Here is a 16,632-nt window from a genome sequence, read left to right as displayed (position 1 = left end):
GCCTGTCCCTGCCTATCCGTGGCCGCCGGACGCCACAAAACTATCCACTAACGTCCACACCTGACCGAACGCGTCCATCTCCTTGCATGATATGTTCTCGATTGTACCCGCACAACTGTGAGCAACTCGCACCGTCTGATGCTTATATCGACATTAGCATGATCCCGTAAGGTAACATTGTATCTCGCATGTGGCCATTGCAGCTTTATCACCGCATTTCCTTTCGTACCATCCTATAATGCCCCATGTTTACTTAACACGTAATGCTCGAACTAGCATGGTTTGTACTTTAAGTTAAACGTGCCTCACATTACCTCAAAACTGAGCGCTTTATTACCCTGTTACTGTACGGTTAGCCCAAACCTGACGCACATGAGCTCCAATTTGTGCGTCTCACTACAATACCTAGTTCCTGTACGTTCCATCTAGCATTGCCTGTACTATTTATGTTAAACGTGCCTCACATAACCGTGAAACTGTGCGTTCTGTTACTATACTCAGCACCTTTACTCGAACTAGCATTACCTGCATTCTCAGTCTAATTGTGCCTCTCGGGACTACTAATGTAATCGTATTACTGCAATGCATATATCAGATCACGCCTGCCTATGCAATTGCATTGTTAATTCGTGAACTGCTATTAACCACACTGCAGCCTAACGTGTTCATACTGCAAAAGTTCATATTGCATAACTTCACATTGCATAACCAATCCGAACTCCCCCTAAGTTAGCTACCACGCTTACACCCTATCACATTATGGACCTGCTCTTCATAATACACTGCCTACCATTATTACTTGGCCTTAGCTTACCTACACTTACCAAGCCTAACATACTATCGAACAGCATGCATAAAATGATGTGCCCATCCTTAAGCATGAGTAACAGGCTCCCCCTGTGGACAACATCACACCATCTACCATCCTGCCTTTTTGCCTATATCCCAGAGCCACACACGCTCACACCATGACTATACCACCACACAACCCATACCTGAATTCATCAGCCCTATGGCTTGAACATTTCGCTACCAAACCCACACCTAATCAACCATGCACACTGAATCATAGGAATGCCAGACTAGGCACCGCCTCCACTAGCACACAATGCCATCACCACTACTAAAACCCACAAATCAAACCAGCACACCTACCTGTTATACCTACCACAGATGACATCCCATCTAAGGATATCCCCACCACGCCCAGGATTACACATACCTCCCTCATTAAGGGTGCTCTAATCAACGCTAGGTCCCTCCCAGCACATGCTTTAGACATTGCAGACTACATAACCACTCAAGACTGACTTCTTCGCTATCACTGAGACCTGGCTACATGATGCATCAGGACCAGCTCTCTCGTTAGCCATTCCCAATGATTATTTGATCACCAAATGTGATAGAACCTCCAACTAATCCGAAGGCGGGTGTTGCTGTCATGACTCCAGGAAATCCCAAGACCCCTGTGGGTAGCATTGGAAAGGTTTGGTCTATAACATTGGCTGCTTGGCGCTGGAACAAACTCTTTGCCCCACTCAAAATGGCCCCCGGGCTGGATCAGTCAACTGAATCCAACATGGCCCCTAAAGGGCCATTGTGCAGGCATCCCTGATGATGCTGGGTGGACCCAGGGCTATATAAACCACACCCTTGGCCACACCCAGTGCTTAGCGTTTCCTTCGGCTGAGGTGTCAGCGTAACGCTCACCTGCTCTGCTTCTGCATCTTCCACGTGTCAAAACTTCCTGAGGCTCCTGCTCCGTCTGGCGCTCCAGGCATCCTGTGACCCAGCGCAGCTCTCCAGATCAAGACTTCACTACGGTTCAAGGCTTCCGGATCAGCTGTTCCCTTCTCGGCTCTCCGGGTCCGCCTCCAACTTCAAAGGAGCTTCTTCATCCACTGCGCGTCTTCTTTTTTCATACGCTGCGGCTCCTGCAAAAGATAAAAGAAACACTGAGAGGGTAAGCGACGAACAAGACAGCAATCAGCTGACTCTCTCAATCCTCCTCCCTCCTCCAGCACGTTACTTACCAGTTGAACTCGGTTCGTGACTTCAACCTTCCCCTGCAGCTCCTTTGCACCCTGTGAGAGCAAAGCAAACAAAAGGCATTTAAAGACATACAGCAGGATTGCGCTTGCAAAACAATTCTGTACAAACTGCAATAAGAACTACCAGCTACCGTAAGGCAATCCAAACGCGGCCTGTGCGCCACAGCGGGTCTGGGCCACCATTACCACACTGAAGGAACTGGGAGGACTATTCATCCGCCGCCAACCCAGTGAGGTAACTGGATAAAAAGACTGCAAGAACGCCTGGAAGGATTCCAGAGACTGGCTATACAACGGCAAGCAGGACTTATCCAGGCCACTTCCGCCTCCCTGACCACTGGGTGTGTTAACCTGCAGTGGGCAGGGTGGAGAGAGTGTTTTGGGCTATCGCTGAAGCGAAAACCCGTCGACAGACTGGACCAGAACCGCCGACAGTCCGGACCAGGCACTCCTGCAGGGCCCCAGAGGTAAGCGTTACAGAACGCTAAGCCCACGTTACTGCCTTGCCTGAGTGCCATGGCATCGGAAGTAGACCAGTTGGCCATGCTGCTTGGTGAGTTGTGGGCTGAAGTGCATGCTGCACGTGCAGAGACTAACGCCATGAGAAAGGAGTTGGTGATAAACAGGGAAAGAACCGAGGACTTGGCAAAGCGTCTCACCAGAACCCAAGCTGGGCAAACCCCGTTGCCAAGTTCAGTTGACGGAGCGACAGCCGCAGCGTCCCAGATTCAGGTAACCACACCTGTGACCGTTCCCTTGGCCCCACCTGAAAGGTTTATGGGGGATCCTCTGAAGTATGGGGTTTTCATGACCCAGTGCCGGCTTCATTTCCTGTGTAGACCAGGGGCATTTCCGACAGACCAAACCAAGGTGGCTTTCATCCTGTCCTATCTAGGGGGGCATGCTGCTAGCTGGTCAGTCCCTTTCGTCGACCGAGATGACCCTGTCCTACATAATTTTGGTAATTTTCAGCAAGAGATGGACAAGCTGTTCTCCCGTCGCACCAGCGGACATGCTTTGGATGGGAAACTGCTTGCCCTTCGACAGGGATCCCAGGACTTACTTGCATACATCACCACGTTTAACCGGCTGGTAGCCGAAACCAACTGGCCAGAAGACAAAAGAACCACCTTGTTCTACCGGGGTCTACGTAGTGAACTTAAGGACGTTTTAGCACAAGTTGTCAATCCACCTGATCGTTGCACGGAATACATAGATCTAGTAGTACAGCTGGATCACTGTTTACAGGAAAGAAGATCTGATTGGAATCGTTTTGAGAACCTGCCACTATATGTGCGTCCTCGAGAAGTGCCACGCACCACCGATAATACACCCGAAACAATGCAGTTGGGAAGCATAAGAGGCCCATTAACCAAAGAAGAAAGGGAGCGGCGCAGAAAACAACAACTGTGCTTGTACTGCGGAAAAGCGGGGCATTTCCTGAAAGACTGCCCAAATAAGACTCCTCGGAAACCCTGGGGGTCCTGGATACCACGACGGAACGGCCCGAGTCGCCGGAAAACGACATGCCTCGACGAGAGTAGAGACCGGCTTGTCGGGAAGGGGAGAGACATCAGCGGTCTCGCATATTACAACACCAGTTATCTTACTATGCCCCGAGCAGCCACAACAAATGCACGCCCTAGAGGCGTACATTGACTGCGGAGCAGTAGGTAATTACATGGACATCACCATGGCCCTACGGATCGGAGTACCCATCCAAAAACGAGAAAAAGTTGATAACGTTCTCTCCGTGGATGGTTCTCAACTATCGTCAGGACCGGTGACCCAATGTACTGGAACTGTTGTACTGTTACGCCATGACGGTCATCGGGAGACTATTGTCTTCAACCTCATCAACGCTCCCCAATTCCAACTAATCTTGGGAATGCCCTGGTTGGTGCGCCATAACCCGGCCATAGACTGGCGTGCTCATACAGTAACGTTTCCAGTTGAGTGCGTCCGAACCCTTTATCCTGTCTCTGCCAACGGCCAAGATAGTCCCAAACCTACGATAAAGAAACCAGAAAACATTCTTGGACTCATAGGGCAGTTGCCTCCAGAATATAACGACTTCCAAGACGTTTTTCATAAAGAACAAGCCAACACTCTGCCACCTCACAGGCCTTATGATTGCCAAATCGACCTGATCCCGGGAGCACCACTTCCCTGTAGTCGCATCTACGCCCTTACTGAAAAGGAGAACCAACATCTACGGGACTATCTGGATCAGTTCCTGGCCAACGGCTTCATTCGGCCTTCCAAGTCTCCAGCCTCCTCAGCTCTTTTCTTTGTCCCCAAAAATGAGGGGGATCTCAGAACATGTATAGACTATAGAGGGCTCAACAAAGTCACCGTAAAAAACCGGTATCCCTTGCCCTTGATACCAGTACTCCTAGACCAAGTGAAAGAAGCAAAGATCTACACGAAGCTAGACCTCAGGGGGGCCTACCACTTGGTTCGTGTGAAAGCCAGGGACGAATGAAAGACGGCTTTTCGCACCAAGTTTGGGCTGTATGAGTACACTGTCATGCCCTTCGGACAGTGTAGTACGCCAGCCGCATTTCAATATTTCATGACAGACGTATTAAGAGAACTATTGGACGTCTGTGCTATGGTGTACATAGATGACATCTTAATCTACTCCAAATCTAACAAGGAACATGTACACCATGTGCGAGCTGTATTGGAAAAACTGCGCCAGTACCATTTGTTTGCTAAACTCGAAAAGTGCGCTTTTCATGTCACCACGGTGGAATTCCTTGGATACCGCCCTTGTTGATCTCAAAAGCCAGATCGATGAAATAAAAGACAGAGGCAATGTCGCAATCCTACTCCTCCTAGACCTCTCAGCGGCCTTTGACCTGGTCAGCCATGAGGTCCTCTGTAATCACCTTGCCACCGCAGCCCACTTCTCCTCACCTGCCATCACTTGGATACAATCCTTCCTGGCAAACAGAACCATACGAGTCTTCTCCACCACAGCTGCTGCAGACCCCATCCCCATCACATGCGGGGTCCCACAAGGTTCTTGTGTATCCCCCACTTTGTACAACATATTTACAAAGCCTCTATTCGACCAACTGGATCATCTGGGTGTCACCTATACAAACTACGCAGATGACACCCAGATACTCCTCACTATCTCTGGTAATTACCAAGAAGACTCGGTCCGGATCAACAAAATATTCTCCATCATTCAGGCATGGATGGCCTCCCATGGTCTCTGCCTGAATGATGAGAAGACAGAGCTCCTAATCGTCGGCTCCCCCAACACTCTAACCAAACTTGACCCTAGCTATAATAACATCACCATCGATGGTCATTCCATTGCCATAGCCAAAAGCGTAAAGACCCTTGGTTTTTATCTAGACGCCAACACCAACCTTAGCAAACATACCAATATGACAGCTTCAGCTGCTGCCTATACCGGCAAGCTCATTAGGGCCAGCAGACCCTTCCTATCACCCAACAGCTGCCTCACCCTTGCCAGGGCCCTAATACAATCCAAACTGGATTACTGCAATAGCCTGTTCCTTGGCGCTAATCAATCCGTACTCAATAAATTACAGGTAATTCAAAACAACGCCTTGCGCACAGCCCTCAACATTCCAAGACAAGAGCAGATCTCTGCAACTAGGAAAGCCTGCAAATGGCTCTCCATACGCCAAAAAATTGACCTAAAAATCATCTGCCTCACGTACAAAGCCCTCAACCACCTAGCACCACCCTATCTAGCTAATAAACTCACCCTGAAACCCGCCACCAGACTCACCAGATCCTCCAACACTCTTTGCCTACTAGTACCCAGATTCCACCTAAAAAGAGCTGGAGGGGCAAGCTTTACAGTGCTTGCTCCCCAACTCTGGAACTCCCTACCGTTCAACATCAAAACCCTCGAATCCTTCCAGATCTTTAGGAAGCAGGTCATTAGCTGGCTACTAAACAAAGAGCAACACCACTAACTCTAGACCTGCGCGATTACTAGCTTAGACACTGTACTTATTCAGGAAATTGTATATTGTACTCACTACACATGCTCTATTTATTGTCCTCTGTATATATATGTATATATTATAAACCTGTACGAAGCATGCAACACTGATACCTCTCAAATATGTAACCAAATTCTTAAGCGCCCTTCTACCTCTGGGTTTGGAGCGCCATACAAATAAAATAAACAAACAAACAAACAAACAAACATACTCAGCCCTCAAGGCATTGAAATGGATAACCGCAAGGTGGAAGCGATATTGCAGTGGCCTTCGCCCACTTCGATCAAAACAGTCCAGAGCTTCTTAGGCTTTGCCAACTTTTATCGGAGGTTCATTGCTGACTTTTCAGATGTTGTCCATCCTATCACATCATTACTTCGCAAGAATCGTATCTTTAAATGGACCACCGAAGCCGAGGAAGCTTTCCAGCAAATTAAGCAACGTTTCACCACTGCACCGATACTAAGACATCCCAACCCTGACATTCCATTCCTAGTGGAAATGGACGCTTCCAAAGTGGCCATGGAAGCCGTACTGTCCCAGAGAGACCCGGATACCAACCAGTTACATCCGGTGGCCTCTTGGTCCCGAAAGTTCAATACAGCAGAATTAAACTATGCAGTGACCGATAAGGAGCTCCTTGCCATTAAAGCTGCGTTTAAGGAGGGGCGACATCACCTCCTTAGAGCACGACATCCAGTTGCAGTACTTACCGACCATCGCAACCTGCAATTTCTGCGAACAGCCAGAGCACAGACTCCACGACATCTGAGATGGGCCCAGTTCTTTTCAGAATACGATTTCACTGTCAGCTACCGCCCCGGAGTAAAGAATGGAAAGGCGGATGCATTGTCACGGATAGGTGGAGTACAGAAAGGAAGATGCATATGCAAGTCCTCTCCTATTGCCCATCATACCAGAAGAAAAACTGATAGGGTTAACTGGCAACCTTTTGAGTGCATTGGAGACCTTACATCAACAGATCAGAGAAACCATGACCCCAACTCAAGTACAAACATGGGTATCCCTGGGGCCACAACGTTCCATAGTCAATAACCTGCCATTTTAACAAGGCCGTCTGTACCTACCACATAAGACAATGCAAGAGCAAGTTATGAATGCCTATCACGATGCTCTTACAGCAGGACATCCCGGCATAGCAAAAACCATGGCAAAGGTACAACAACATTACTGGTGGCCTACATGGCGGAAAGACATAACGCAATATGTGAAAGCCTGTGATAACTGTGCCAGGAACAAAACGCCAAGAACCAAACCGCACGGATTACTTCGACCCTTGTCAATACCACCAGCCCCATGGCACACTATCTCACTGGATTTCATCACAGAACTGCCCTCTTGTGCTGGTTTTAACACTATACTGGTAGTGGTGGATCTTCTAACCAAAATGGCACACTTCATCCCCCTGAAAGGGATACCCAGTGCAGGCATCTTGGCTCAAACCTTTCTCACCAAGATTGTCCGGCTACATGGCTTTCCCTCCGTGGTGATTTCAGATCGAGGAAGTCAGTTCGTGTCTAAGTTCTGGAAAGCCTGCTGTGTCAAGGCTCAGGTCGAGGTTTGTCTGTCTACCAGCCATCATCCGCAGACAGACGGACAGACCGAAAGGACAAATCAATCGCTCGAGCAATACCTTCGGTGCATGCTTGCTCAGACAGACCTAAATTGGGTAGAGCTCCTATGGGCAGCTGAATATGCATACAACAACGCTATCCATAGCTCTACTGGTGTTTCACCTTTCTTCTTTTTACATGGAAGAAACCTGCGGACTTCCACCTTAGACCCACCAGCACCTTTGGATATGCCGGCGTCCACACTCTGCACGCCAAAATCAAGGAAACCCTGAAAAAAGCCACTCAAGCCCTCTTGGAAGCCAAAACTAACAAAAAGCGCTTTGCGGATAGAAAGAGGACTCCCGAGCCACCGTACCAGATTGGTGACAGGGTATGGTTATCTACGAAACATATCCAGCTGAAAGGACCAAAGAAGTTTCACCCCAGATATATTGGGCCATATCCAATAAAAAGCATTATCAATCCGGTGGCCATAGAACTGGAATTGCCATCGGTGCTTCGCATACATCCAGCATTTCATGTTTCGTTACTGAAGCCTGTGCACCCTGGCACCCGAGACACTTTGAAACGCCCTCCTCCAACAATGATTCAAGGAGAGGCCGAATACGAAGTCCGAAATATCCTGAACTCTAAGATAGTTCGAAAGAAACTTTACTACTTCGTGGATTGGAAAGGGTACGGAGCTCTGGACCGAACCTGGGAACCAGTTGAACATATCCATGCACCACGTCTCATAGCTCGGTACCATTGTGAGCATCCAGAACGTCACGGCCCGGGTATGGCTCTCCTTGGGGGTGTTTTAAGGGGGAGTGCTGTCATGACTCCAGGAAATCTCAAGACCCCTGTGGGTAGCATTGGAAAGGTTTGGTCTATAACATTGGCTGCTTGGTGCTGGAACAGACTCTTTGCCCCACTCAAAATGGCCCCCGGGCTGGATCAGTCAACTGAATCCAACATGGCCCCTAAAAGGCCATTGTGCAGGCATCCCTGATGGTCTAGTGGTGCTGGGTGGACCCAGGGCTATATAAACCCCGCCCTGGGCTACACCCAGTGCTTAGCGTTTCCTCCGGCTGAGGTGTCAGCGTAACGCTCGCCTGCTCTGCTTCTGCATCTTCCACGTGTCAAAGCTTCCTGAGGCTCCTGCTCCGTCCGGCGCTCCAGGCATCCTGTGACCCAGCGCAGCTCTCCAGAACAAGACTACTACGGGTCAAGGCTTCCGGATCAGCTGTTCCCTTCTCGGCTCTCCGGGTCCGCCTCCAACTTCAAAGGAGCTTCTTTTTTCATACGCTGCGGCTCCTGCAAAAGATAAAAGAAACACTGAGAGGGTAAGCGACGAACAAGACAGCAATCAGCTGACTCTCTCAATCCTCCTCCCTCCTCCAGCACGTTACTTACCAGTTGAACTCGGTTCGTGACTTCAGCCTTCCCCTGCAGCTCCTTTGGACCCTGTGAGAGCAAAGCAAACAAAAGACATTTAAAGACATACAGCAGGATTGCGCTTGCAAAACAATTCTGTACAAACTGCAATAAGAACTACCAGCTACCATAAGGCAATCCAAACGCAGCCTGTGCTCCACAGCGGGTCTGGGCCACAATTACCCCAGTGAAGGAACTGGGAGGACTATTCATCCGCCGCCAACCCAGTGAGGTAACTGGATAAAAAGACAGCAAGAACGCCTGGAAGGATTCCAGAGACTGGCTATACAACGGCAAGCAGGACTTATCCAGGCCACTCCCGCCTCCCTGACCACTGGGTGTGTTAACCTGCAGTGGGCAGGATGGAGTGTGTGTTTTGGGCCATCGCTGAAGCGAAAACCCGTCGACAGACTGGACCAGAACCGCCGACAGTCCGGACCAGGCACTCATGCAGGGCCCCAGAGGTAAGCGTTACAGTTGCCTTCATTTCCAAAACCGCACTAGGCCTCAGACCCATATCAAGTTAGCATTTTCCCTAAGCTGAACTACTATCCGTTAAATTACCAGTCTCTGCCACCCAAACACTCACCTTGCATCTGATCTACAGGCTTCCCGGGCCAAAATCCACATTCGAAGACGACATTACTACCATCCTCTCTACCAATACTAAGCCCAGCTCACTCATTTTTTTATTAGGAGACCTCAACCTCAGCTTCCAAGATGCGAATGGCCCCAAATGGCTAAATATTGCCAATACCCTTACAGAACGAGGCTTCACTCACCGCATCCAAGAGCCTACCCACATCAAAAGTAGAACCCTCGATTGGATTGGTGACCTCAACTGTAGCATAAACATACTGTCTAACACCCCTTGTCCTGGTCAGACCACCACATGATCACATTTACCATCAAATCCAATAACCAACACCCTAAGCAGAATATTGCAGCGTCTATTCGTACCAGAAATAAAAGGGACATAACCAGTGAGAAGCTGCTTCCACTGATTCTACCCATACTAAACAATGCCGCTGAGACACACTGACCCCCACGGCGCTAGTGGATATCTATAATAAAACTAACCTCAAGGCCATCAATGCCATTGCTCCACTTAAATTAAGAAAGGCCAAACCACGAGCACACTAACTCTTGGTTTACCCAACCCTGAGAGCTCTACGCAAGGAAAAAAGAAATGCAGAAGGCCCTTGGAACAGCCGACCTACCGAATCTAATAAGATCAACCTCACTCTAGCAGCCCTCAATTACAAAGAGGCAATCATCCAAGCCAAAAAAAGACACCTATAACAACCAAATTATACAAGCCAAATCAAGTATGAAAGATTAAGATACTGAAAGAATTAGAATCACCAACAGCACCCCCTGACTCCTGTACCAAAGATATTACCTGGTGCGCCAATATTCAAAAAGCACTTCTAGATAAATTCAGCATGCTCCAAAACAAAATTGAGTAAAAAAAACATAATTTGACCCACAACAAAGTCCATCAGTCAGCTAACCTAGCCCCCTTCTACATGCACATAAGCCATTTAACTTCCCTCCATCAAAGAAGTAGAATACATAATCCTCAAACTCAAACCGTCTAATTGTCAGGGAGATGCCTGCCCAGCCCCTATCATCAAGGAGGCAAACAAAGAACTAGCACCATTCATCACGACCCTCATAAAAGCCGCATTCAACACTGGCATAGTACCCAATAACCTTAAAGATGCTTGGGTTCTATCTTTACTCAAGAAGCAATCACTAGACCAGAGTATCCCCACCAACTATAGGCCCATCACTACAGTCCCCTTTCTGCTGAAAATCCGGGATAGAGCTGCTTACCTGCAGATCCGGGATGACCTAGAAGCTAACAACCTCCTTGGCCTCAGACAATCTGGTTTTAGACCTAGGCACGGAACTGAGACAGCCCTGATCGATCTTAAAACCCAAATCGAAGTTCGAAAAGATAATGGCAAGCTGGCCCTCCTCCTCGGCATATCGGCCGCATTCGATTTGGTCAATCACTGAATACTATGTAACCACCTCACCTCTGCAGCTCACTTCTCAAGCTACCACCTGGTTCAGATCCTTCCTTGAGAACAGACCTATGAGGGTCTTCTCCTCCCCTTAGCTTCAGCAGAACCAGCCCCAGTTTTGTTCGGAGTCCCTCAGGAATCATGTGTATCCCCAACACTTTACAACGTGTTTATGAAGCCCCTCTGATATTCTCAACCGTGGTGTCACCTACACTAATTATGCAGATGACACCAAAATACTAATTCCCATCACTGGAGACCACATAGTAGACTCTAAAGCACTCAACGACATTCACAGCGTCATTCATGCTTGGATGGCACAACATGGGCTCTGTCTTAATGACGATAAGACAGAGATACTCCTCCTGCGCTCACAACCTAGACTAAACAAGCTAGATCCAGACTTTGACTCCTTCATTATCGATGGTAACACCATTAAGGTATCCAACGACATGAAAACTCTTGGTATTTACCTTGACTCCACACTCTCACTAACGAGACAAACCACAGCTATAACCTCATCAGCGGCCTATACTTACAAACTCATCACTGCCTGTCGCCCATTCTTAACTGTCATCAATTGCACCACCTTAGCGAGAACATTGATCATGTCGAAACTAGACTACTGTAACGCATTGTACTTGGGGACCTGCCAACGTAATACAAACAAATTACAAGTAATCCAAAACATTGCCATTAGAGCAGCCTTGAATATTCCTAGAAATCCCCCACATCTCTGATACCAGACGCAGCCTACACTGGCTTCCCGTTAATCAAAGAATTGTCCTCAAATCCTTATCACTCACGCAAAAAAGGTCTAGCAAACTGTGCACCCAGCTATCTGTCCAACCTAGTCACGTGCAACATCTCTGACCGTCCCCGCAGAGCAGGACAAGCACACTGCCTTTACGATACCAAGGTTTAAGCTCCACAAGGCTGGGGGGAGCAGTTTCCTTGTGCTGGCTGCTAAGCTTTGGAACTCTCCGATTCAGAATTGAATCCTCCTTCCAGGCCTTCAGAAGTAAAGCTAAAACCTGTTTCGCAGCGCAAGACATCTAGCTCCCACATTTGTGACTGACTAACCTATCTTGTGCCACTCGTCAAGATTGTGCCATTCCGCTTACCATGTATATAGTTTGTATATACCTGCACTCTTTGTACTACTGTAAATGCCTGTGTAAATGTATATATTATTGCTTTGTAACAATTTGTAATATATGTAAACCCATGTAACCTTTTACTTGAAGAAATGCGCCCAGATGCCCTTGGGCTTGGTGCGCTATACATTTAAATAAAATACAAATACAAATACTCTGCTTGTTCTTTTCACAGAAGCTGGTTTTCAAACTCAATTTTTAAACATCACCCAAGATCCAGCATTTTGCTCCACTAACTTTTGTGTTTTGACTCTAGGAAATTGCCCCAGGTGCCAGCTGGCTGCCTCTCGCCATTGATAAACTCTATGAATGGACTTCCCCGTTTGGGAACCCAATATCTTCCCACCCTTCTCGTTATCTTCACTTCTCCCACTTGGTGAGAATACTCTAACCACTCTCCAATCTGTGTTCCACTTATCGCTTACTCTTTTCCCAGTATGGGGGCCGGCTCTGTGGCTCTGCATTGGTCACAGTAGTGATCATTTCTCCCTCTGTCCCATACCACTTACCAGGTGTCTGGATCTATAGCACTCCCATGTCCTCTATGTCGCTTATGCACTCTGCATCTGACATGCACCGACTCTCCTCGAACCATCTTGCTGGACATTCCTCGAATTCCCTGCATAAGCAGGCACTTCAGCACCATCAGGCCTGCTCCCCTCGCTGGGTTCCCTGTTTTTTTTCTGGCATAAGCGATGCTGGTTGTGTCACATTTTCAGAGACATGGCAAAAAGACACTCAATTTCTGGTTTAGTTCCCTGTTGAAGGACACTTCAATACACATGGTTAATAAGGCCTTACAGTCTTAAAGTAAGTGAGATCTAAACATAAAATCTATTTGGGAGACTGATCATACTCATTTAATGAGCACCTCAATGTGTGTATATATTCCACTTTAATATGTAGGAGGAGCTCTTCACCCTAATCCAGAGGTCTTCAATCTGTGGGGCGCGCCACCATGCCTGGGGGCGCGTGATGCCTTCCAGAAGAAAAGAAAAGGAGTAACGCTTTTTTTTTTCTTTTTCTGCCGCACTGAACTGAGCATGTGCAATGGGGAGCCACTGGCTCCCATGCACATGCTCAGCCAGTGCGATGTGGTGGGGGCGTGGCCATGGAAACAGGAAATAAACGCAGCCTGGACGCGCGCTTTCCTGCATTTGGATCGCGCGTCCAGGCTGCGTTGTGGTGTCCTGTGTTCCCCGTTGCTGCTGCTTCCGACGTGTGCGAGTGCGAGGTAAGTCACCCGTTCCAGCTTTATTTTTAACACGGCTCCCCCGTGGCAATCTGCCACGGGGGAGCCGCGTTATTAATGCAGCACCGGTACCCCTGCGCCCCTCTCTCCCTGCATCCCCCACATTGGGGGGCATGCATGGAGGAGAGGAGGCGAGCGGGGGACCGGAACTGCTCTGCCAGTGTTTTTTTACAACGCGGCTCCCCCATGGCAGATTGCTGGAGCCCAGCAATCTGCCATGGGGGAGCTGCGTTATTAATGCAGCACCGGTCCCCCTGCGTCCCCCAATAGCGATAACCCCACATTCAGGGGGAACAGGGGTGCAAAGCTCCTGCTCCCCTGAGAGAATTGAGGGCCTCTGCCAGTGGAGTAACTTTGCTTAAAATGTTGGGGGGGGGGGGACATGACATCTGAAGAAAAGGTGCCCCAACTAAATGAATGAGGACAAAATGGTATGCCATGAAAGTTGGGGGGCAAACACCCCCGCCCCCCCTAAAATTACACCCATGGCCTCTGCCCCCAGGTCTGCCAGGGGCATCACTACTGGCACACCAGAGCTGCCCCCCAGAGCCGCTGAAATAATGTAAAATGGTAGTAACACCAGGGCACTAAACCCACAATTAGCAAGAGTGCTTCGGGGCACCCCAGCAAAACAGGAAGTATCATTGTTCCCAAGTACTTTAATTGTCCACATAAATTTGCTGGACTTCCAGTCCCCCTTATGCCCACCCGTTCATTCCATGCACCCCCAGTCCCCTAATCTTGTGGCTGTGCAGTAGACAAGGAAACCACAAGCAGAAATTATTAAACTATCGAGTGATGAAAACATTAAGGGTCAGGTGGGCTCATGAATTTTTTTGCATGGGGTGTTTCCCACCAACCCCAACATTTTCACATGCCTCAGTTCAACTCTTTGCATGTGGTGTTTGCCATGTTTATGCTTTTTTTGGGGTGCATTTTTACTTTTTTAAAACCGTTTGCAATGTTTTGACAGGTTCAGGCTCCTTTTCTCGATGGATCGTTTTCTAGTGCCCAAAGATGGTAGGGATCTGAAACGTAAAGCGGAAGGAGAGGTGGGAACAGACAAAAGAAATGCAAAAACACGGAAATATGATCACTCTTATTTGGACTTTGGGTTCACATGCATCACAGTCGCTGGGGAAGTGAAGCCGCAGTGTGTGATTTGTGGTGCTACATTAGCAAATGACAGCCTGAAGCCAAAAAAATTAAGGCTGCATTTGGAAACCAAACATGCCGATTTAGCAAAAAAGACCAGGGATTTCTTTGTACGGCAGCTGCAAGGCATGAAAAAGCAAAAGGAGACAAAGTGTGGCATCTGTACCTGCAAATGCTTTGAAAGCATCTTACCACATTGCGTACTTTCTTGGCAAAAACAAGAAGCCTTTTACAGATGCTGAGAAAGTGATTCTCCCAACCATTCTCGCTGTCAACCGGGTAATGCTTGGTGAAAGTGCAGCAGAGAAATGCAAAAGTATCCCTATGTCAGACAACAATTTGCCGCCGTATTGCTGACCTGTCCTCTGATATCAGTACAGAATTGATATCGCGCTTGAAAGACAGCCAGTTCGCCCTACAGTTGGATGAGGCCACTGACGTATCAAAAGAAGCTCACTTGATTGCCTATGTGAGGTACTGCCACGGAAAGGAGATGTTGGAGGACTTCTTGTTTTGTAAGCAAATTAAGGGCAGGGCAACTGCACCTGAACTCTTTGAAATTTTAAACAACTTCCTAAGTTCCAACTGCCTAAAGTGGGAGGCGTGTGTTGGTATTTGCACGGATGGTGCTCCTTCAATGTGTGGTGCTAGAGCTGGGCTAAAAGCAAAAGTATTGGCAGTAGCTCCACATATTGTGTGGACACACTGCATGATACACCGAGAAGCTTTGGCTGTGCGCAATATGGGGCATGAACTGACACAGGTTTTGACTTCTGTTGTAAAGATCGTAAATTTTATTAAGATGCACCCCACAAGAGACTGTCTGTTTGCCACCTTATGTGCAGAAATGGGAGCTGACCATGATGCTTTGCTGTTTCACACAGAGGTCAGGTGGCTATCCAGGGGAAAGGTTTTAAATCGCATCTATGAACTCAGAAACGAAGTGAGACACTTTCTCCTGGAGTTAGACCAGACAAAAGCAGAGCCTCTGTGTGATCCACGCTGGCTTATACTGTTGGCTTACCTTGGCGACATCTTTGAAAAGCTACATTTTCTAAACCTCTCCCTGCAAGGCACAGAAACCACATAATTTGCCATGAATGCAAAAATATCGGCATTCAAGAAGAAGCTGGAGCTTTGGAGTAGGAGGGTTGATATTGGCATAGCCGATGCGTTCCCATTATTAGAAGATGCTCTTGAGGAGACGGAGTATGATCTTTCATGTGTTTCTGAAGTAATTGGAAACCATTTAAATGCTCTCAGAACCAGTCTCGAAAAGTACTTTCCCGACGACAATTGCAACATGAATGACTGGGTGGTTCAGCCTTTCCTAGCTGACGTAGGAGCCCATCTCCCAATACAACTCCAGGAGGAACTAATGGAGCTCCAAAGTGACCGCCTACTAGAGAGCCAATTCAGAAAATTGTCTTTGGGTGCATTTTGGCAACATGTGTCTGCAGAGTATCCAACTTTATCGAAATGTGCAGTCAATGTACTTTTACCTTTCAGCACCTCATACCTGTGCGAAATTGGGTTCTCTGCACTTGGAGCCCTAAAGACAAAATATCGGTCAAAGCTGGAGGTGGAAGAAAGCCTGCGGTTGGCTATTGGAAAAATTGAACCCAATTTTGACAGGCTGGCTGGTGAAAGGCAGGCCCACCCTTCACACTAGTTCTCCAGTATGCCACTGTCCAACTTGCAAGTGACAGCATTGACAGTACGCTGTTGTACTTCAGAAACAAATTGTTACAGCACTTGCATAGCAAATGTTACTACAGGACAGCAATATTGGGTGTTTTCGTTTGTGTGAAATAAATATCCAACACTATTTTTAGTCGAGTCCTCTGTATTATAGCAAAATAATCGGAATGCTTTGTTCACAAATATTTGTCCTCATCTGATTTGAATCATTGCAAGCAATGATTTTGAAACAACGTGGTGTTTGGCATGCACTCCTTAGTTGGGGGCACCATTGTAC

At 47.9% G+C, this 16,632-nt stretch overlaps 1 protein-coding gene across 2 annotated transcripts in view; it reads right to left on the bottom strand.

Moving 5' to 3' along the window:
* NUP133 (nucleoporin 133) overlaps positions 1 to 16,632 on the bottom strand; it is a 1,444,728-nt gene that overhangs the window by 1,247,593 nt on the left and 180,503 nt on the right. The gene's annotated exons all lie outside the window — the stretch shown is intronic.

The sequence above is a fragment of the Ambystoma mexicanum genome, chromosome 4p, assembly GCF_040938575.1.
Source record: "Ambystoma mexicanum isolate Mex_15411 chromosome 4p, UKY_AmexF1_1, whole genome shotgun sequence".
In the NCBI taxonomy this organism is placed as follows: Eukaryota; Metazoa; Chordata; class Amphibia; order Caudata; family Ambystomatidae; genus Ambystoma; species Ambystoma mexicanum.
Note: the sequence above shows the minus strand (reverse complement) of the source record. Positions and strands in the feature narration are given on the sequence as shown.